At 40.4% G+C, this 23,616-nt stretch overlaps 1 long non-coding RNA gene and 1 pseudogene across 1 annotated transcript in view; one reads left to right on the top strand and one right to left on the bottom strand.

The window, feature by feature from the left end:
* Nucleotides 1-21,177, bottom strand: part of LOC132541242 (uncharacterized) — a 66,057-nt gene extending 44,880 nt beyond the window's left edge. The window contains exon 1 of the long non-coding RNA XR_009552410.1: nt 21,034-21,177. This is a non-coding gene — a long non-coding RNA (uncharacterized LOC132541242). The remainder of the gene's footprint in view (nt 1-21,033) is intronic.
* Nucleotides 12,727-12,827, top strand: LOC132541587 (U6 spliceosomal RNA; annotated as a pseudogene).
* Nucleotides 21,178-23,616: the final 2,439 nt, after the last annotated feature.

Here is a 23,616-nt window from a genome sequence, read left to right as displayed (position 1 = left end):
AGCCCAGGAGCTATGTAACTGCACATGTGCTAGGCTCCAGACCTACCAATAAAAAACTTGTGATAGGGGGCTGAGTGGTGAAGCACCAAGTTAAGCACACATAGTATGAAGTGCATGGACCCACTCAGGGATACTGGTTCAAGTCCCTGGTTCCCCACCTACAGGTGGGTAGCTTCACAAGCAGTTAAGCACTGCTTGATGCTGCAAAATAGAGACTTAACTGAGTCTGCCTTAAAGTTTACCTAGTATACCTATAAACTTCTGGCCAGCCTTTCTATTTCTATTATTTTAATTTCCTAATTACTCATGTCTCTATTGACAATCTCTCTTATTAACCACTTTCATAGCCAATCTAACCTATTTATTCAGCAGAAATGTGTTGAATTAAATCTCCCATTGGAGAATAAATGATGAATAAGGTAGTTGAGTAGTTGAATTCATGCCATCCTAGTCTCAGGAAATAACATGTAGCATTATTTAGTAGTTATAACAACAGAGGTGAGTGTGCTAGTGGAAAAGAAAACTAGTGTGTGGAGAGAGGATGAACTTTGATAACATAGTCTTTCTAAGAAGGTGGCATATGAACAGAAGCCTAAATAAGATGCAAAAATGTGGGGAAGAGGAATTCCAGGAAGAAGAGTAACCACACCAGAAAAGCTCATATGGGGATGAATTTTGCCTGTGAGGATCAGTAAGTCCAGTATGAAAAGGAGTAAGGATAAAGAAAGTATCTTGAATGCTGCAAGAGAAAAAGAAAGTGTCACCTACAGAGGAAAACCCATAAGATTAGCAGCAGATTTCTCCACACAAACACTAAAGGCCAGAAAAGAAAGGCAAGATGTATATCGAGAGCTCGATGAGAAAGCCTTTCAACTAAGACTACTGTATCCTACTAGACTGTCATTCAGACTATGTGGAAGCATAAAAACCTTATCAGACAAGCAACAGTTGAAGGAATCAACTATCACCAAGCCTGCCCTGAAAGAAGTTATAAAAGGAAAACAATCACATCATCATAAACATGGTTTTGAAACCAAAGAAAGACCCAACACTGGCCGCCAGCTATAGACCAATTTCTCTCCTCTCCGTGTGTTACAGACTCCTTGAGGGGCTGCTTCTGTCACGTATTTCTCATCTTACAGAGAAATTCCTATCACCCGCCCAAGCTGGTTTCCGCCCAGGAAGATCTACCTGCGAACAAGCCCTGGCCCTCTCAACTTACATTGAAAATGGATTCCAGAAGAATTTAAAGGCGGGTGCTGTCTTTGTTGATCTCACAGCAGCCTATGACACGGTTTGGCACCGTGGTCTCCTAGTCAAGATGCCTGCCTCCATGGGTGGCCAACACTATATCGTTTCTTCTCCAAAACAGAAGATTCCAGGTGCATCTGGGTGACAAGTCTAGCAGATGGAGACTTGTCTCAAGTGGCCTCCCCCAGGGCTCTGTTCTGGCTCCTACGCTATTTAATATTGACATCAATGACCTCCCAGAAACTTCTTCAAGGAAGTTCACCTACGCCGATGACATCTGCTGTGCAACTCAGGCATCCAAGTTCGACATCCTCGAGGAAACACTCACGAAAGACATGTTTCTGATATCTGATTACTGTAAAAAATGGCAACTAATCCCTAGCACTGCAAAAATGGTATCATCTGTTTTCCATCTACACCATGCCTCGGCCTCGCGTGAGCTTAATGTGCAGCTTGGTGATACGAGAATCCGGCATGAAGCCCAGCCAGTCTATCTTGGCGTTACTCTCGATCACACTCTGTCATTTCACAAACATCTCATAAAAACTGCAGCAAAGGTGGACACGAGGAATAACATCATTGCAAGACTGGCCAGCTCCTCATGGGGTGCGAGCGCTTCCACACTACGATCATCATCTCTGGCATTATGCTATTCCACTGCAGAATACTGTGCCCCAGTATGGTTCTGTAGCCCCCATGCCCACTTGGTCGATTCCAAATTATATTCCTCCATGAGGATAATTTCTGGAACCATCCGTTCCACCCCGGTCCCATGGCTGCCAGTTCTTAGCGACATCGCCCCGCCAGATATTCGTAGGGATGCGGCATCATTTAAGTTCATTTCCCACGTCTACACTCGACTGGACCTGCCAATATATGCGGATATCTTCGCCCACCCTGTTCAACGCTTGACGTCTCGTCACCCAATCTGGTCCCCTACGCCTACACTGAACTTCTCTGTTCCAGTCTCTTGGAAACAGAGTTGGCAGTCAACTGAGGTAAAGAACAAACACCTCATCACAGACCCCTGCAAGCGTCAACCTGGCTTTGACCTAGCACGTTATGATTGGGCCCTCCTCAGTCGCTATCGAACAGGCCATGGCCGGTGCACCGCTATGTTCCATCGCTGGGGAGCCAGAGATGACCCGAACTGCCCCTGCGGCTACAGACAATGACCCACATAGTCAATGACTGCCACCTCTCCAGATTCAAAGGAGGTCTCGAAACTTTACATCAGGCTCAACCTGACGCTGTTGACTGGCTATGGAAGAAGGGCAAACGCTAGAAGAAGAATCATAAACATGCCATATATCAGAACACTCTAAAATTTTAGAATAATGACGTTAAATCATCTTCAACCTATAGTATTAATAAATGTCAATGGCCTGAATTCACCTATTAAAAAGCACAGAGTAGGAAGATGGGTCAGAAAACACAACACAACCATATGTTGCTGTAGGAATCCCACCTAACTCAACAAGACAAACACAGACTCAAAGTGAAAAGATGGAAAACTATCATACAAGCCAATGGACCACAAAAAAAAAAAAAAAGGCAAGAACAGCTATTCTCAGTATGACACAATAAACCTTAAAATAAATAAAATTTAAAAACATAGGGATGAAGAATACTTAATGCTCAGAGGATCAGTCAATCAAGAGGACTTAACAATTATTAACATCTATGCACCCAGTGAGAGGCCATCTAAGTACATCAAATATCTACCAAAAGAGCTATAGTAATATATTAACAGCAATACATTTATAGTAGGGGATTTCAACATACCATGGATATTAGACCAGAAACTGCCCAACACTTACAGGAAAATATAAGCAGAACTTTTTTCTGTCTAAATTTTAAAGACTACTGTATCCTGCTAGACTGTCATTCAGACTAGATGGAGGCATAAAAACCTTCTCAGACAAGCAACAGTTGAAAGAATCAACTATCACCAAGCCTGTCCTGAAAGAAGTTCTGAAAGATCGCCTATAAATAATCACATAACCATAAACATGCCATTTATCATGAAATGAATCCAAATACAAAGAAGACTAAGTCAAAAACAAACAAATGGGACTACATCAAATTGAAAAAGTTTCTGCACAGCAAAAAAAAACAAAACAAACAAACAAACAAAAAAAAAACCACCATCCAAAGAGACTTCCCACAGATTAGGAGAAGATCTTTACATGTCATACATCTGACAAGAGGCTAATAACCAAAATATATACAGAGCTCACCAAACTTAGCAACAAGAAAACAAATGACCCCATCCAAAAATGGGGAGAGAATATGACCACAGAAGAGACCCAAAAGGCCAACGACATATGAAACAATGCTCCAAGTTACTTCTTCTTCTTCTTCTTCTTCTTCTTCTTCTTCTTCTTCTTCTTCTTCTTCTTCTTCTTCTTCTTCTTCTTCTTCTTCTTCTTCTAGCGTTTGCCCATCTTCCAAGTTACTGATTGTCAGAGAATGCAAACAAAGACAACAATGAGATATCACTTCATTCCTGTGACAATCCCATATATCAGAAAAGGTAGCAGCAACAAATGCTGGCGAGGTTGTGGGGACAAAGGAACCCTCCTGCATTGCTGATGGGAATGTAAATTGGTTCAACCCCTGTGGAGAGCAGTCTGGAGAACTCTCAGAAGGCTAGACGTGGACCTACCCTATGACCTTGAAATTCCTCTCCTGGGCATATATCCTAAGGTACCAAATATACCCATCCAAAAAGACTTGTGTATACCTATGTTCATAGCAGCACAATTTGTAATAGCCAAAACCTGGAAGCAACCCAGGTGTCCAACACAGATGTGTGGCTGAGTAAGTTGTGGTATATATACACAATGAATACTACTCTGGGCTCTGTAATGCATAAGAAATAAGCCCTGTCCACTTGCTGAAATTAGACTTTGCTAAAAAACTATGAAGTGTTGACTTATGTAATACACACATCATATGGAATAAAGGTCTTCATAAGAGAAAAAATTTAATATGTTTTACTTAATCCAGTATATCCCAAATATTATAATTTTAGTATGTAATTAGAATAAAAATTATTGAAGAGATATTTCACACTCTGATTTTTTAATACTGTGTCTGTGAAATTCAGTGTAATTTATATAGAGATACATCTCAGTTAAGACTAGTATCATTTCAAGTTCTCCTTAGGCACATGTGGCTGCTATGTTGAACAGTACAATGATAAGACAAATGTATTTTATAAACTTTCTAACTGAAATTCTATACTCTCAAATTCTGACTCAAAGAACTCATTATTAACTCACCTTGACCTGGATGTCACAGAAGGGATGATCACACTCACACTAATCATGTGCTGACTGATAACTTATCATTCTAGTTTCCTCCCTGGAATATCATGCTTCAGCCTGATCCCTTTAATGGCCAAGTTAGATACCATCTCTTTGTTCAAGACCTTCAAAACCTTTCCATGACTTCTAATGCTAGTCTCTTTGTAGCCCATGAGCCCCATCCCCACCCCCATCTCTTTCTGACTCCTGCTTCCACCTCAAGTCTCACCTCCTGTCCTGGTAACTTTCCCTCATTTGCATAGCTTTGGGAGATTGTTGGTGCTCCTTGTGGTTCCCAAGCACACTCAAGTCCTAGGGACTTTAAACTTATTTTCTCCCCGCACCACCTTTCTTGGAACCCTCTTCCCCACATCTTTCCAGAGTTTACCCTATATTGTGTGAACATACGTCACTTGCCAGAGGGACTTTCCTTGACCACTGAATGCAATAGTTCATCATTCTGTATCCTCACTGCCTTATCACCTGCCTTTCTTAGCACTTGCTTGTTTATTAAGTTTGCTGCTGCTGCATGAGCTTTAACAATGAAAGCTAACTTTTTCAGAAATCAAGAGACAGAACAAGTATAATGCTGAAGTTTCTCTCATGTTAAGTGGGTTAGACTGGAACCTGGGCTGCACATATGGTGAACTAGTCACCATCCTATGGTTAGCTTATTTTCTGTCTCCTCTAGCACCACACAATGAGCTTCAAAAGAGCAAGACTGCATTCTTCTATTTTTTCTTCTCCTTCTTCTTTTCTTCTCCTCCTTCTTCATCCCCTTCTCCTCTTCCTCTTCCTCCTCCTTCTCCTTCTTCTTCTGGCATTGAGACCACCATTTTGTAAATGCTTGATCTTATATTGGAAGGAAATTTAAGGCAAGCAGCTCTCAGAACTATCAAGATTCAGTTTATCATACTAAAAAAAAAAAATTTCTAAAGCAACATATGAACACATTGCAGTAAAAAAGAATAATATAACTTGTGCTCTTGAAAGAGTTGATTTGATAATGTAATGATAAAGGAAATTAATCACTCTAAGCTAGGGTCATATTTTCCAAATAACTCCAGCAGATCACATGCCTTGTGCCAGAGCTCAGACCTGAGTATACTTGCTGCTGTTGAAGGGTATAAACAAGACTTGCCTCAGGACTCAGGGGATTCAGATTTTAGGACTAGACTTTAGCTCCCTAACTGGAGGAGGGGCAAGCATTTTCCAGGACTAGAAAAGTATGTTCTTGACATTAATGTCACCTTTTCCTTTCTTTTTTTTCTCTGTGTGGCTACTAGAACATTTAAAATCCCATTTTTGGATAGCAGTAGTATTATAAACAGAATTACATAAAGAAACTCTTTGCTATTTCAAGAAATTCTGAGAAAACTTCCAAACTGTATTGTTCAAGGGGCCAGGGATATAAGTCAGTAGTATAATACTTGCCTTGATCCACAGCACATAAGGAAATACTTTTAAAATATTAAAAAATGTAAATCATTTTTAATCAGTGAAGTATGGGTTAAGTATGGGTTAATTGCATGTGCCTGATCTTGTATTGAAAGGAATACTGTGAAGGCCAAACTCCTGGAATTATCAAAATTCAGTTTATCTTACCAAATTAATTAATGTGGAGAATAATTCAGTGATTTTGCGTAGTCAAAGCATTGTTCTAAACATTTCTCAGATGTTCTATTGTTGTCAAGATGGTGAAAATGACTCTTCTACTCTGGCTCTGTCCTTCTTAAAGGGGCCTCTGGTCTAGGGACCTCAACATCACAGATGATAATGAGAGCAACCTGGCTCAGACACAGTTCTCAAGAATTGGTATGAGAACAGTAACTTTCCAGAAAGACCAGCTTTTCTGGGTCACTCTGCCTGACCTCCTGCTAATTCATTTTCCACTCCCAAAGGTATCCATATTATGGGTTGAGTCCCAAACCCAGGCAGCTATAGGGTGGAGCCATTGCACAGGGACCAAAATGTTCTAAAGGTCTTTACATAAGCCAAACAGTGTGTGGAAAGGGGGCGGAGAGCCAGCTCAGAGACAACAACTAATGGCAACGTATTTTGTTCAGTCCTACAGGCACTTTCCAACATCTCATTCCCCAGGAACCACCAAGCTATAGAGGAGTGAGTTAAACCATTTAAGTTCAGGAAAGGTGGTCACACACACACACACACTCAGAAGGAAGCCCCTCCTTTACTAGAAGAGACAAATTGCCAGGGTTTAGAATGTTGAGGCCAGAGAATAACTGTGCTCTCTTCTCAGGAAGGCTGCTCAGGAAAACACATCTCTAGTATCTGGAGATTGCTTGCCAGACAAATTCAGTGAACAGAAGAGTTGGAAAAGTATTACAAATCTGTTTTTCTTTACTAGACCAGGGCCCTGTGCATGCACAATTTCACCACTCTGGGTTAATTTTTCACTCAGAAAGAGGGAGAGTGAGAATAACACCAGAGTTTCTCCCAGTGTCATAGCACTTCCCATGTGGCACTGGGACTTGATCCTGGGCCATCTGCATGATAAGCCATTTGCCCTGCTTGCTGAGTTATCCCTCTGGCCCTACATACTTTTGAGAAGTGAAAAGTGGATACCCTCAGAAGAATTAGACTATAAAATCTGTATCCATGTACTAAATTCTAGGGATATACGTCAGTGAACAAATCAAAGATACCTATTGCCAGAGAAATTATAATCTAGGAGGATGGGCAAGGAAGTGATAATTATGCAATGTTGAGTAGGCTTTAAATGAAAATTAGAGTAGGATAAGGAGAAATGAAAAATATCTGGTGGACAAATTGCAGAACAAATTGCAGAACAAATTACACTCAGCTGGGTACTATCTGGCTTATTTTCATTTTAAACATAGACTCACTGGAATAAACAGGTAAAACTACACATTCCTCTAAAGCTCATTTTCAAAACCCATAGTCTAGGAAAGAAAGCTAAAAAAAATAAGTAAGTATATCTACTCTAAATAATATGCTTCTCTTGGTTCTTTCTTTACTCTCTGGTTAGAAGCTGCTTTAGCATCAACCTTCACATGTCTATTGCTCATAAATGATAAATGGCAGCAGAGACCAAGTATTTTTGACTCTGCAACAATCGTTCATACCTTTTAACAAACCAGTCACTCCTCAAACTTCTTGGCCTACTCTTCTCCCTGCCGTATTCTCAAAGGATAAGAGCCTATTCCTACAGATGCCCCCAAATCTCCTTGTCTATATCACGTAACCAATGTCCTCGATAAAAATTTTAAAACCTTAATCTCAGAACATCTCAATCCTTAAAGCTGTGATAAAATTTTGCTCCACATTCATCCCTAATCTTGCTGTTTAGATCTGTGCATGTCAGCAGTGTTACAGAGACTTGACATGCAGTATCCCTCCTTTCCCACACTTCTTGATGGCCTACTAGGTTTTTTTTTTTGTTGTGTGTGTGTGTGTGTGTGTGTGTGTGTGTGTGTGTGTGTGTGTGTGTGTGTGTTGGCTGGCTGATATTTTTCTTTCCTTTTTAAGTAGTAAAAGTAATGACTATATGTGGGTCTCCTAAAAACATGCCTAAAATGAACTTCTGAGCTTTCTTCCACTTTAAGATCCCTAATTTCATCTGCTCTGTTCCTACTTTTTGATTCCTATTCATTAACCATTTTGTCTCACTTTGTGTCCTGCTATCTTCCAGACACCAAGTTTCAGGCACTGCCATGTTTCCATCCTGATTTCCCTGGACAGATGAACTCACTTATATGTCCTGGAACCTCACCTCTCCAGAGCCCTACTCCACTAGGGAAAGACAGAAACAGTCTGGGGGTATGGATCTGCCTGCCAACATCCATGTCCAGTGAAGAAGCAATTACAAAATCCAGAACTCCTATTTTCTGTACCCCAAAAACAACTTTGATCCATGCTCCAATGGAGGAGAAGTGATAGGAGGAAGATGATAAGAGGGCTCTGAGCTCAGTACCATCAGGTCCCAAAGAGAGAGGATGAAAAGGGGAACTATATCTGGATGAAGTAATAGGGTTATTTGTGGTTTGGAGGGGAAGAGAGGAATGGACCAGGAAGGAAAAGGAGGGCAATTATGTACAAATGTAGACAAGATAGTTGTAGAGATGACAGTTAACCCATGTCTGCAACCTTGGGAGGACCGTGATGGTTTGCAGTGGAGGGACTTGGGATTCAGAACTCTGGCATTGGAAACAGTGTGGAATTATACTCCTGTTGACATGTAAGTTTGTAAATCAATATTGAATTGCTAATAAAAATAAACAAAGTGGACACTATATGTAAAAGAAAAATAATGATTATAAACATTTAACAGAGGTATTATATAAAATAAAGTTAATAGTGTAGGTTGTCCATTCCCCCTAACAGGAGAAATAGTGCCTCTAAAGAAAGATAAAACAAAAGTATGACATGATATAATGCCCTCCTGCTTAGAGTTTTGTCAAATCAGAGCTTAGATGATATCTCATGATAGAAAACAGAGCCTAATTCCTCACCACAAAATATTTAGAACCTGAATGCCTTTCAACAATATCCAGCTGTTTACCAGGTCTTAGCTCAGACCTGTGCAAAGTTAAACATTCCTCGAGGCGAGAGATGGCTCAGCGGTAGAACGTTCACTTTACTATGACCCAGGACTCTGGCTTCAGTACCCAGGCACCATGTGGGAGCACCATGCAAAGGTGAAGCCTCACGAGCAGTAAAACAGTTCTGTGATATCTCTCCTCCTTCTCTGTCTATCCCTCTCTTTCACCTATTAGGGGGGAATAAAAGGCTCAAAGCTGAAACCATGCAGCCAAAATCCCCAGTTAAGCTCTGGTAGAAGAAGAAGAAGAAGAAGAAGAAGAAGAAGAAGAAGAAGAAGAAGAAGAAGAAGAAGAAGAAGAAGAAGAAGAAGAAGAAGAAGAAGAAGAAGAAGAATGAGGAGGAAGTAATCCTAATCCTGATCTCTTCCTTTTTATATCCTAACTATAAAGACTAAGAAGTATGACGAGTATTTAATAAGCAGACAAGATGAATAAACAGAAAAGAAATAAAGTTAGCTGTTCAGCAGAAGCAAAGTTATTGCATTGCTGGAAAAGTCTTAAATTCTGGCTTATTTCTAAGTGTAACTGGCAATGAATGGGAGCAGGCTGTAGGTGCTTTTTTCTAGACCCTTGCCTGTTGACAAAGTCAGCACTCAGCAGCCACGTCTGAGACTTAGTCAATGGTGACTGTGGTCTTAATGCAGGCCTCCCCCCACACACAGCTGAATTGTATTAACTTACTGTAAAGTTTATTTTTCTCCCTGTTTGAAATGAAGCTTTAAAAATTCATTTACCCCAAATTTACAAAATTCAAGAAATGCACTTAAATTCAAATGAGTCGGACTCAATGGCCATCCTCCTCCCAGTGAACCTCATCCTATATCACCTGAATCCAGCTTTGGGTGCACACTGGAATCCAAACTGAAGGGTTAAATGCATTTGGCACAGATACAAGAGGATCCAGCATTAAGTGACTGGCAAGTCAGTTGCAACCAGCTACCAGCAGATTTGGAAAGGGAGTGAAACAACTGTCAAGACAGTGCTCCAGTTTCCTAAGTCAAGGACCTTTCAAATGCTTACTCCAAAGTAACAAAAATTAAGATTGTTTTAGCATGCAGAGATGTTTGTGTGGATGTTAATAACATTTTGTACATATATATATATATATATATATATATATATATATATCCATTCAAAAATTTCAACACTCTTCCAAAAACGAGTATGACATTATTTTCTAGGTAGGTGTTCATGGATAATTCACCTCATCTTACAAGGCAGTAAGAAAGGAAGTGCTCACATAGTCAGTATTAGTATATAATTGCATAGTGCTCCTGTTGAAAAATCAGAAACCATTCTAGGTCTCTTGGACAGGGTGAATTTGACATATGGAATTGTTGCAAAGGCAAAGGAAGAGTTGAGAAGTGAAAGAGATAAGGTAATCTTGAAAGAAACAAAAACAGACATCTGCTAGCATTCCTAAAGGTTCTAGGAATAGGATTTGCCTTGCTGGTTACATGAAGGAAGTGTGATTAGAGTGAGCATGCTGCCTGCCCATAGTGGGATCTAGGAGTGGAGAGAATTACCTTGGTTTCCCCCTTCCTGCTGTCCTCTAGTCTTCTAACAGTGGCCTGGCTGTCTGGAGCTAGAGGCAGGGAAGTTTGGTAAATATGCTTTACTACTATACAGGGTTGGCCCAGTTGAACTTGAAGGCAAATATATGTTGAAATCAACATATGGAAGGAAATAGGCTAAAATATGGCGATGGAGGGGAGGAAAACTCCTGCAGTAGGTAGTGTGCAAAGATTTTCTCTGCTCATCACTGGCAAAAAATGATTATCAAATATAGTAAAGGAATTTTTTTGAAAGTAAAGAAAACAGCCATAAGAATGGATTAAAATTCAAGAAGCATGAACTCCATGGAAGTATCAGAGACTAATGCACATTTGGTTTGCAAAATAATAAATGTAGCAAGAACTAACTTATACACATGATTCGCTATATTAAACTGGTCTAGGAGGGATTAAAGTTGCAAACAGTAACTGAGAAGTATCAGCCACACTGAGACAAGATAAGTCCCACCTCTGGTTATTAGGGCTATCTACTTGGATCCTCAGCTACTTAAGTATAACACTGCAAAGGGTATTGCTATATGAGAATTCCCATCCTGGAGTAAATAAACACGATTTGGGGGCTAGGTGCTAGTACACCTGGCTGAGTGTACTCATTACAGTGTGCTAGGGTCCAGGTTCAAGCCCCCAGTTGATCCCTACCTGTGGGAGGTAAACTTCACAAATAGTGAAGCAGTACAGCAAGTGTCTTTCTCTCCACCACCCCCTCTCTATCTCCATCCCTTTCCATTTCTCTCTGTCTTTATGCAAAGTAAATTAATAAAAATATTTAAAATTAAGCAAATAAAATACACATGACTTGTTCACTCATTCTACAGAAATTCATGGAATTCCTATAATGTTCCATGAAGTATTTTAAGTTTTGAAGATAACAAAGCTGACAACTTCTTAGTAGAGTGAAAACTATATAGTCCACCCCACCTATAGAATTGGAGGGTAGCTGAGACCATGATCTTATCAGGAGAGAGCTACCTGTCATGGTCTTAAAGGAATGAGTTGACCTGAGATTGATAAGCGGGGTTAAACAAAAGGAACTTTCTCACACCTGTTTTACAGGAACTGCTTTGCAAAGATAGTAAATATGTTACAGCTGCTTTGCAGAACAGACTAAAGAGAAACTCATGCAGATGCAGAACCCCCTCTTCTTGCTTGTCTCTAGCGTTCAAAATGGCCAGCAGAGTCTAAGGCCTTTGATAAGACATGTTTTAGGAGGAAATGCACAGAAAGCACACAGAAGCCTGATGAACTCAAGGTCTCATCCTGTATAGTCTGAAAACCACCTCCTATTTTTCAGGAAATAAAGAGTATAGAAGTTTTAACCATTATTTCTGCCGTATAAATATTCTCTGAGGGAGTCAGGCAGTAGTGCAGCGGGTTGAGCGCACATGGCACAAAGCGCAAGGACCGGCATAAGGATCCCAGTCTGAGCCCCCGACTCCCCACATACAGGGGAGTCGATTCACAAGTGGTGAAGCAGGTTTGCAGGTGTCTATCTTTCTCTGCCCCTCTCTGTCTTCCCCTCCTCTCCATTTTTCTCTCTGAACTATCCAACAACGACTACACCATCAACAACAATAATAACTACAACAATAAAACAACAAGAGCAACAAAAGGGAATAAATAACATTTAAAAAAGAATACTAAAAAATTCTCTGAAACAAAGAGATGAAGGGTTGGAATTGAATATACTTCAAACTGCAATAATATCTTTCCTTCTGAATGTGATGGTGTTCACTTTCTGTTATATGGTGAGGGCCTTGAGTACACAGTCAGCTTCATAGAGTCTTGACAGGGCACAATAAAAGAGAATCATCAACCCCTGCTTCCTCTGTGATTCCTAATTCTGATAGACCCACTTATGGCACTTAAAAAATAGGGACACAACTGCTTCACTAGTAAACATAGTCTTATAAAGAATATTGAGGGTGTTGGGGAGATGGCTCACCTGGTAGAGTGCAGACTTTACCATGCATGAGGACCTGGGTTAAAACCCCTGACCACATGTTAGCACCTCCATGAGGGAAGCTTCATGAACAGTGGAGGTATACAGAGATCAGCATATCCCTTGTGCAAAGATGACACACAAAATTCATGAGACATTTCTTATTTTGCGAATCAGTGAAGCAAATGTACATTTAGGACAGTGGAAAACTCTGGTAACAAGATCATACATATGAGATACACAATCAAGGGGCAGGTGGTGGCACACCTGCTTGAGCGCACATGTTACAGTGAGCAAGGACCCAGGTTCAAGCCCCTGGTCCCCACCTGTAGGGGGAAAGCTTCACAAGTGGTGAAGCAGTGCTGCAGGTGTCTCTCTGTCTTTCTCCCTCTCGATCACCCTTTTCCCTCTCAATTTCTGGCTGTCTCTATCCAACAGATAAAGATTTTTTTTAAAATTTAAAAAGATATACAATCAAGAAATACTTGTCAAACATCAAGAGTGAACTGTAATGCAAACTGTGGATTTTGAATGATAAGGACATGTCACTGATAAGGACATGTCACAAATGTGTTGTTCTGGTGGGGAGCAGTGTAATGAAAGAGGTGGCAAACAAATTGAGAGGTCTGCACAAATTGCTATGTGATATTCAACATCCTGTGGCTAAATAAACCAACTGTATACTTAACTAGATCAAGTCTTGATTATACTTGAAATGTGACTTTGGTAGCAAGAGACACATAGGAAATGTCTGTAACTTCTGCTTAATATTTCTGTGACCCTTAAAAAAAAACAGTAAAATCTTTTTTTTTAATGGCAAGAAAAGAAGAAGTTCTAGTAGCACTGCAGCTGAGTAAACTCCCTAGAACAGACAGGAGACCTACAGGCTTTTCAAGCCACTCTGCAGGGGACGGAGGAAACTGTGACAGTTCACTGGGAGGGGGCAGGAAGTAAAGATCAGTACACTGTTGTCTGACATTTTCCTCTTATAATAGTGTTTTATAAGTGTGAGTAATTTAACCTGTCCAGTATTAGAATTTTCTTTTTGATTTATTAATACCTAGTGGAAATATATAATTTTCAAAACAAATTTCTTACTTTTTTAAAGATTTTTTATATTTTATTTATTTATTTCCCCTTTTGTTGCCCTTGTTGTTTTATTGTTGTAGTTATTGTTATTGTTGTCGTTATTGATGTCATCATTGTTGGATAGGACAGAGAGAAATGGAGAGAGGAGGGGAAAACAGAGGAGAGACAGATAGACACCTGCAGACCTGCTTCACCACCTGTGAAGTGACTCCCCTGCAGGTGGGGAGCCAGGGGCTTGAACTGGTATCCTTATGCTTTGCGCCATGTGCGCTTAACCTGCTGTGCTACTGCCCAGCTCCCCATGTCTTACATTTTAAATCTTTCTTTTGTAATGTAGTCCTCTAGGCTGATAAGGAAGAAGACTATTCATGGTTCAAAATAGTCTTTCTCCTGGTGTTATGCTCAGAATTGCATTCCTGGGACAATATTGTGTCTTAAGAGTGCCGATACATTTCTATTTCCTAAGAGAGAATTTATCATGTTTAAACTTGGCAATTTTAATGTAGAATCTCTCCTTTAAATGACTCTTTACTTTAAAAGTCACATTTCAAGTATAATCAAGACTTGATCTAGTTAAGTATACAGTCGGTTTATTTAGCCACAGGATGTTGAATATCGCATAGCAATTTGTGCAGACCTCTCAATTTGTTTGTGTTTTCCAGAAAGGATAAGAGCTGCTGAAGTCTTGCTGGGCTCACAGGGTTTTCAGTCAGGACTGGGAACTGGCAGGATTGCCAGGAAATAACACTCACTCCTTCTGGCTCAGGACAAACCTTCTCACCCATTTCACTTCAGGACTTCCTGAATTCAGTTACCAAATTCAGAATAAATTTATTTAGAAAAAAGTTAGTCTGGCAAGTTATTTTCAAAAAAGTGTTTCAGTGATTACACTACAAGGTTTTGTTACTCCTAACACCTGAAGATATCACTGTTTTAAGGCTTTGTCTGTAAGATTAAAAGTGTCATCGTTGCCCTTGGCTTGAGTAAACAACTCAAAATATGTAGCAATCCACCAAGTGTTTGGAAAGGAATTTGAAGGTTGGGTGGATTTGGGGTTTGTTTGTTTCTTTGGTTTATTACTTATAGACACTGGGGAAGTTTGACAGGGGAAGATCAGTTTAAAGACCTGTTCTTCCTCTTTGCATAATGAGAAGATTTTGCATCAAGGTTAGTGTTTTGGGAATTAATGACATTAATTATTAAATGAAACTGAATCATTGGAGATAAGATTATTTGAAAAAAAAAAAAGCAAAAAATTAATAAGGAGGCATCTAAATACTACCTGACCACCACTCACTCAGGGATACAATTAAGAAAACACTTTGGGTCAGTGAAATAGCTCAGTTGGATAGTGTGCAGCTTTGCCATGCATGCAACGCAGGTTCAAGCTGGCTCCCCCACACTGAAAGAAGCTCTGGTGTTGTGGTCTTTCACTCTCTATCTCTGTTTCTCTGTATCTCTATGTAAAAGAAAAAAGAAAAGAAAGGAAAAAATTAGGGGGGTCGGGCGGTGGCGCAGTGGGTTAAGCGCACGTGGCGCAAAGCGCAGGGACCGGCGTAAGGATCCCGGTTCGAGCCCCCGGCTCCCCACCTGCAGGGGAGTCGCTTCACGGGCGGTGAAGCAGGTCTGCAGGTGTCTATCTTTCTCTCCCCCTCTCTGTCTTCCCCTCCTCTCTCCATTTCTCTCTGTCCTATCCAACAACAAAGCAACGTCAACAATGGCAATAATAACCGCAACGAGGCGGCAACAAAAAGGGGGAAAAATGGCCTCCAGGAGCGGAGGATTCATGGTGCAGGCACCGAGCCCAGCAATAACCCTGGAGGGGAAGAAAAAAAAAAAAAATTAGGAAGGAAGGAAGGAGAAGGAAGGGAAGAAGGAAGGGAAGGGGAAAGAAAGAAAGAAAGAAAAAAAGAAAGAAAGAAACAGAAAAAAGCATACTTCTAGACTTTAAAGTCAAACAACTCAACTTCTCCCTTTTTTACTCTGCTTTCCTTTCTTTCTCTCTATCTCTCCTCTCTTTTTGATAAAGACAATTTTTCCTAGTTTTCAAAGTCTGAGTTGACATTTTAATATCTAATAATTCATGTTAGCCAGTGAGCTTGAAAACATAAAATAGATCCCTAACTACAGTGTAATATTCCTTTCTTGGACACGAACTTGGCACGGTGTCTTCTACAGAGCTGGATGTATTTCTGTCTTCACTTCTGGGTACCGGGGAATATCTAAATCCCACTGGTACCCCCACAGCACTTTGCCTTGAGCTGACACATACTGAATGCTGACACATACTGAATGGTGTGCTAGTAGGTTGGGTCATGGTCAAATACACAGAGTCTGGTACTAAAAAACCTGCTTCAAGCCCCACGTCTGCTACATCTCAGTACATGACCCTGAAAGAATTACTTCAGTTGTGCTAACTCAGTTTCTCAAAGAAAAAATTGTTACCTGTTTGCCAAGATTGTCATGAAAAGTAAATTAGGTAATGCTAGCATATGTTAAAAACTCAAAATATTTACTGTTATTAGTGATTATATTATAATTATTTAGATGTACATGTTCATTAGTGCAGATAAAACATTTATGAATTGCCTCCATACCTATGAAATCTATTTTTTATAAGGGAGCCAAAACTATTAAATGGAGAAAGGAGAGTCTCTTCAACAAGTAGTGCTGGGAAAATTGAGTTGAAACATGCAGAAGAATAAAACTAAACCACTACACTTCATCGCACACAAAAGTAAACTACGGGAGTCGGGCTGTAGCGCAGCGGGTTAGGCGCAGGTGGCGCTAAACTCAAGGACCGGCGTCAGGATCCCGGTTCGAGCCCCCGGCTCCCCACCTGCAGGCAGGTCCCTTCACAGGCGGTGAAGCAGGTCTGCAGGTGTCTGTCTTTCTCTCCCCCTCTCTGTCTTCCCCTCCTCTCTCCATTTCTCTCTGTCCTATCCAACAACAACGACATCAATAATAACTACAACAATAAAACAACAAGGGCAACAAAAGGGAATTAAAAAAAAAACTTAAAAAAAATTAAAAAAAAAAAAAAAAAAAAAGTAAACTACACATAGATCAAGGACTTAAAGGAAAATATTGGCAGAACTTCTATCCATATAAATTTTACAGGCGGGAGTCCGGCGGTAGCTCAGCGGATTAAGCACATGTGGTGCAAAGCACAAGGACCAGTGCAAGAATCCCGTTAGAGGCCTCGGCTCCCCACCTGCAGGGGAGTCGCTTCACAGGTGGTGAAGCAGGTCTGCAGGTGTCTGTCTTTCTCTCCCCCTCTCTGTCTTCCCCTCCTCTCTCCATTTCTGTCCTATCCAACAATGATGACATCAACTACTGTAACTACAACAACAATAAAAACAACAAGGGCAACAAAAAAGAAAATAAATAAATATTTTTAAAAATTGTATAGGCTTCCTCAATGATACTTGTCCAATTGTAAGGAAGACAAAAATAAATATAAACCAATGGGATTCCATCAAAGCTTCTGCACAGCAAAAGAAACCACCATCCAAAGAGACATGTTACAAAATGGGAGAAGATTTTTACATGCCATACATCAGAAAAAGAAAAGAAAAGAATAATAACAAAAATATATAAAGAGCTCACCAGAGTAAGCAATAAAAGCAACAACAACAAGAAATTACCCCATCCAAAAAAGAAGAGATGATATTATCAGAATATACACCAAAGCAAGACACCCAAAAGGCCAACAGACATGAAAAAATACTCCACATCATTGATTGTGAGAAATTCAAATAAAAACAACAAAATACCACTTCACTCCTGTGACAATGTCATACATCAGAAGTGAAAGTAACAAATCCTGGAGAGGAGTGGGGGTAAAGGAACCCTCTGCACTGCTGGTAGGAATGTAAATTGGTCCAACTCCTGCAGAGAGCAGTCTGGAGAACTCTCAGAAGGCTAGAAGTGGACATACCCTATGATTTGGCAATTCTCCTCCTGGGGATATATCCTAAGGAACTCAACACATCCATTCAAAAAGATCTGTGTATACCTGTGTTCATAGCAGCACAATTTGTAATAACCGAAACCTGGAAACAACCAAGATGTTCAACGATGAGTGGCTGAGTTAGTTTGGGATATATACACAATGAAATACTACTCAGCTATTAAGAATGATAAATTCACTTTTTTCACCTCCTCTTGGATGGAGTTCGAAGAAATCATGTTAAACAAGATAAGCGAGAAAGAAAAGGATATATATGGGATGATCTCATTCATGGACAGAAGTTGAGAAATAAGAACAGAAAGGGGAAACACAGAGTAAAACTTGGACTGGGTTTGGTGTATTGAACCAAAATAAAGAACTCTGGGGGGTAAGGGTGCAAGATTCTGGGGGTGAGAGTGTTTTGCAGAAAATTAGGATATGTTACACATGCATTAACAATGGTATTTACTATAAACTGTAATACGCCCAATTGAAAAAGGTCACTATAAACTGATAGGGAAAGGAAAATATATTCATTTAGACCAGTGAAATGAGAGTACTAGGAGGTGGGTATTAAGGAGAAACTATTGTAGCTTGTCCAGTATCATCAAAAAAGCTTTGGAAAAAAAAAAGGCTTTAGATCGAGGTGGTGGTGCACCTGGTTAAGCACATGCCTGGTTCCCACCTGCTGGGGAAAGCTTCATACGTGGTGAAGTAGAGTTGCAGGTGTCTCTCTGCTTATCTCTATCTCCTCCTCCCTTCTCAATTTCTCTCTGTCTCTCTATACAATAATAAGTAAAGTTTAAAAAAGGCTTTAACAAACGGAGGTTTCAGGAATCGGGCTTTATTTTTCTATTAAAGTTACATTGCTTTTTAACATTATAAAGGACTCAGATGTTTAGTCTTATAAATTAACATCTGTATATACTACATAATGCTTGTCCCCAAAAGTCTGGTTTCTACCACCGCCATACAGCCAACCCCTTTTCACATTATCCCACTTATGCCCATCCCACTTCCCCCATCTTAAGGTGCTCTTAGTTAAAGGGAGAATTGGGTAAGTTTTCCTGGGAGAATCTTATAAGCAAGTCGGAGAATCCCAGGAAGCAGCTCTGTGCCTCATGTTCTGAGCTGCCCTCTCATATCTTCTCGCCAAAATTTTCTGAGAACAGTACATTCTTCTGAACTTGGAAAAGGTGAGCAGATACAGAACATTTTGTGAAAACAACAGCCACTCAGTTTTTCCCCTAGGGCATCGCCCACTCTGCCACCTATGTGTTACATGCCCTACAGGCTTACCTAGTGAAGTATACTACCCTGACAGCTGTGCATTTATTGTGTTCCAACTGCAGTAGCCTGGTCTCAATAAAAATGGACAGTGCTAGGACTTCAGTCACCGTAGTTACTGCATGTGTGATGCTGGAATAAAAGAAAGAGACCTACAAGCGACTCTTAATATCTGAGTTAATTGCAATAACAAAGAAATAGTAGGTCTGCACTTGATTCAAAGTTTCTTAGCCAATTCATATTTCAGAACATCGAAGTCTTTGAACCATGTCGGGTTAGAAGGTATGTCCACAGAAACTATAAACCATACTTCTTAAAAAATAAAGGTAGAGAGCATAATGGTTATGCAAAAGACTTTCATGCCGGAGGCTCTAAAGTCCCAGGTTCAATCCATAAGCCAGAGCTAAGCAGTGCTCTGGTAGTTCTCTCTGTGTGTATCTTTCTCTCTACATTTCTTTCATTAAAAATAAGTAAATAAAATATTTAAAAGGAAAAAAAGGTAGAGGGTGGGGTGCACCTGGTTGAGTGCACACGTGACAGTGCACAAGGGCCTAGGTTCAAGCCCCCAGTCACCACTTGCAGGGAGAAGTTTCACAAGTGGTAAAGCAGTGCTACAGGTGTCTCTCTGTTTCTCCTTCTCTACATCCCCCTTCTCTGTCAACTTCTCTCTTGTCCCTATCCAAAATAAAGAAATAAAAATACATTTTTATAAAGTAGAGAAGAACACATAGATGATTTTTAAGAAAATAAAGGGTAGTTAAACAGTTCTATAGATAAATTTGGAAATAGTAACTATTGGATATAATTAACATATATATTATCTATAAAAATATGCTCTGGCTCCCAAACTTAAGTATCTAGAATAGTAAAACATGAATATAAACCTGGACTAACAATACATGGTGCACATTTTACAGGCAGAGATATTAAAATCCTGAGAAGCCAAGTGGTACACATATACAAAACATATAAACTTTTCCTTTCTAGTGGAAAGAGTGTAGACCACTTCTTCATGATCACTTTTGGTGTTAAAACTTGGTAACCTTACATGACCCCAAAAACCTAGGCTTATGCTTGGATTAACTGAAGTGTTTGAACTAACAGTTTAACTTGCTTTTAATCTTTTCTTTGAAATGCTGACTCAGAGAATTCACGCCCTACCCAACCAGTCTCAGGCACTAAAGAAGAAATAACCAGTTTGCACATTTCTTTATCACCAGAAAGGGCCTGAGTCAGAGATCCAGGACCAGATTTTCAGGGAGTCTATATGGGAGCTAACATGCCAGGGTTAGAGAGGAAAGCAGAGGCAGAGATTAAGCGAGTTTCTGGGGAAGTGACTGACATTTTCGGGAAAGATGAACAGAAATAAAACTGCAGTGAAGGCAGATGTTCTCTTGACTAATTCAAGGTGTCTGGGATTTTCTGTGAGAGACTCACTGGGACAGTAACTAGTGCACACCTGTTGTCATTGTCACCCATCTCTACTTGAGAGATACGATATTCCTTAATCCTCATAATAACCCTGTCAGAGGAAGGGAGGTAGAATTTTATATAAGAGTTAGTCCCAAAGCCCAGAGAGGTTAAGTAGTATTCCCAAATTTGCTAATCTGGGATTTGAACAGAAGTACTTGAGCTCCAGGAAGAAGTTCCATTACCACCATCTCGATGCCTCTCTGGGAACAACCCCAACACTCACACATTTCCTGTGGAAACTACAGTCTGAACTTAAGTACCCTTTTCCCTTTTCCCCCAGTCTTATGAGGCTGTTCCTTTTTGAGTTTCTTTGCTTTGAAATAAGAAAAATTTCCAAGGATAAAATCAAGCTATATAGTAGTCTTATGTGAAATCAAGGGGCTTTCTTTTGCTTTGTCTTCAACTCATTTAGTTCTTAATGTTTTTCTACCTACACACTTTTCCCCTATTCAATGCACATTCCTATCTACAAGTGCTTAGGCCAGCACATAAGAGAATGAAAAAATAAATAACTTAAAAATTAAAAAAATCAATGAGTACAGTAGAGAATAAGTGAGGAGTTCTTGCCACTTACCAGGTGGAAGACTGCATCACCAGCAGGTGCTCAGGACATGTCAAGCACATAAGAGGTACTCAATAAATATTCACAGGAGTAGTAGAAACATCGTTTGTGCTATATTGTTTCTCATGTGGTCCTTTATCTTATATTTTCAGAGGAAAAAAAATTTTCTGTCAAGGATACATAAATGTTTGTTGAATTGATCTGAATGACTGACATAACCTAATGTATCCCTCACCTATTCATACAGCACAGGTTTGTTTAGCTTTAACCCAAAGAAATGAAAAACTGAGGCCAGACAGAATAGCTCACTTGGATAGTGTGTTGCTTTGACTTATGTGCAACCCAAGTTCAAATCTGACTCCCACTGCAGTGAAAGAAGTTTTGTTGCTGTGCCCCACCCCTCTCTCTCCCCGCCCCATCTCACATGTGTAAGTATGTGTGCTGTTCTGTCTCTATATATAAATAAATAAAGATAAATGAGAGATTTTGACTAGGAGATAGCTCATTCAATGGAATGCACACTTTACCATGCATGAGGGCCTGGGTTAGAGCCCCTGGTGCCATGGAACTGAGAGAGACTCCATGTATGGTGGAGCTGTGTGATCTCTCTCTCTCTCTCTCTCTCTCTCTATCTATCTATCTATCTCTCTATCTTGTCTGAAATTAAAGGAAATAAATCCACTGGGAGGCTAAGGCCCCAACAGACAAAAAATTTTTAGAAACTTTGCAAGTATCAAGTTATTTTAGCAGTGAGTCTTTCAGTAGACATTAAAGTTGCATGTGTAATAAGTTTTCTATTTACAATGAACTCTCTTGTGCTCCTCTTTCTGATTATAACTCTTTAATTTTTTTTAATTGTAGGGTCCTTTCTATCCACCCTCCCCTCTTCCCCCCACCAGCATTCCTCTACTTTTCTCATCGGTCATCTTTCTCCCCAGCAACATAATATGGTCACCTCCCATCCTCAACCACAGGCCCAGTGGTTGCTGTTGTTTCTGTTCACCCACTAACTTTATCACTAACCCTCTCCAATAGCAGAATATATCCCTTTTGTCCACAGGTAAAGCAGTGCATTATGCAAGTGAGCTATTTTGCCAGCCCAAGCCCTGGTCCTGTGATTGGAGACACAACCAGGCCTGGTATTCCTCTTCTTCTTCTAGCGTTTGCCCTTCTTTCGTAGCCAGTCAACAGCATCAGGTTGAGCCTAATGTGAAGTTTCGAGACCTCCTTTGAATCTGGAGAGGTGGCAGTCATTGACTATGTGGGTCATAGTCTGTCTGTAGCCGCAGGGGCAGTTCGGGTCATCTCAGGCTCCCCAGCGATGGAACATAGCGGCGCACCGGCCATGGCTAGCGATTGAGGAGGGCCCAATCATAACGTGCTAGGTCAAAGCCGGGTTGACGCTTGCAGAGGTCTGTGATGAGATGTTTGTTCTTTACCTCAGCTGACTGCCAACTCTGTTTCCAAGAGACTGGAACAGAGAAGTTCAGTGTAGGCATAGGGGACCAGATTGGGTGACGAGACGTCAAGCGTTGGACAGGGTGGGCGAAGATATCCGCGTATATTGGTAGGTCCAGTTGAGCGTACACATGGGAAATGAACTTAGATGATGCCGCATCCCGCCTCTGAAAATAGTGATTGACTCAAGGATTGAGTGACTGACTCAAGTAATGGGCATGTGCCCCAAGAAGAGACAAAAAGTCCTTCCCTTGTATGATGGCTGACCTGACCCCTGAGTTATGAAGCTGAGAGTATCCAGATATGGAACTGTTAGCAGCATCTAGGCCCTACCATGCTTAGTCCACCCACAGAAAATAAATAAATAAATAAATAAATAAAGTTGAAATGGGAGCTGGGAGAGAGTGGACAAATGTGAATGAAAGATACTGTCTTAAGAGTCTTGGCTTCTGTGACCTTTCCACTGGAAATAATAATAATAATTCCCATATTCAGAAACCTATACATTCCCCTTGATCAGCTTGACCCGAATTTGAAGTAGACAGAGCAGGTTGCTGTTGATAGACCTATATCACTATAGACACTTCTCTGGAGATCTTGTACAATTTTACATCTTTGCTCAAACTTCTAGGCATGTGGCTCCCAATGTCTATCTCTAGTCTCTGTTTCTTCCTATATTTTGAAGTCATATTTCCCACCCCACAGTGAGCCTTTACTCCTAATCTACCAGCCTTTTCCTCCAGAATCTTCCTTAGCTATAGAACCACCACATTTCTCTGCTTTCAGGTCTTATTCCTCTCCTGTCCCCACTCACAATCCTGTCACTAAGTTCTTCCTTTACACTGTTTCCTACAACTATCCTTCCTTTCTCTTCCTTGGTGACCAGGATGAGTAGGGACTGAGGGACTTAGCTTCTTTTTTTTTTTTTTTTTATGGGGGATGGGACTTAGCTTCTTGATGATATGACCCTTGACTCAAGTCTTCTAATATCCCATGACTAGAAGAAGGACTGACTACAGAGCTGAGTTCAGGCTTCTTAGTGAAGCCCAACATGTTGCCCACCTGCTGTGGCTCTAACCTCTAACTACAGTTCTCACCTACTAAATATCCATTCTCTCCATCCCAATTACATAGGCC

Source organism: Erinaceus europaeus, chromosome 11 (genome assembly GCF_950295315.1).
Source record: "Erinaceus europaeus chromosome 11, mEriEur2.1, whole genome shotgun sequence".
Taxonomy (NCBI): Eukaryota; Metazoa; Chordata; class Mammalia; order Eulipotyphla; family Erinaceidae; genus Erinaceus; species Erinaceus europaeus.
Note: the sequence above shows the minus strand (reverse complement) of the source record. Positions and strands in the feature narration are given on the sequence as shown.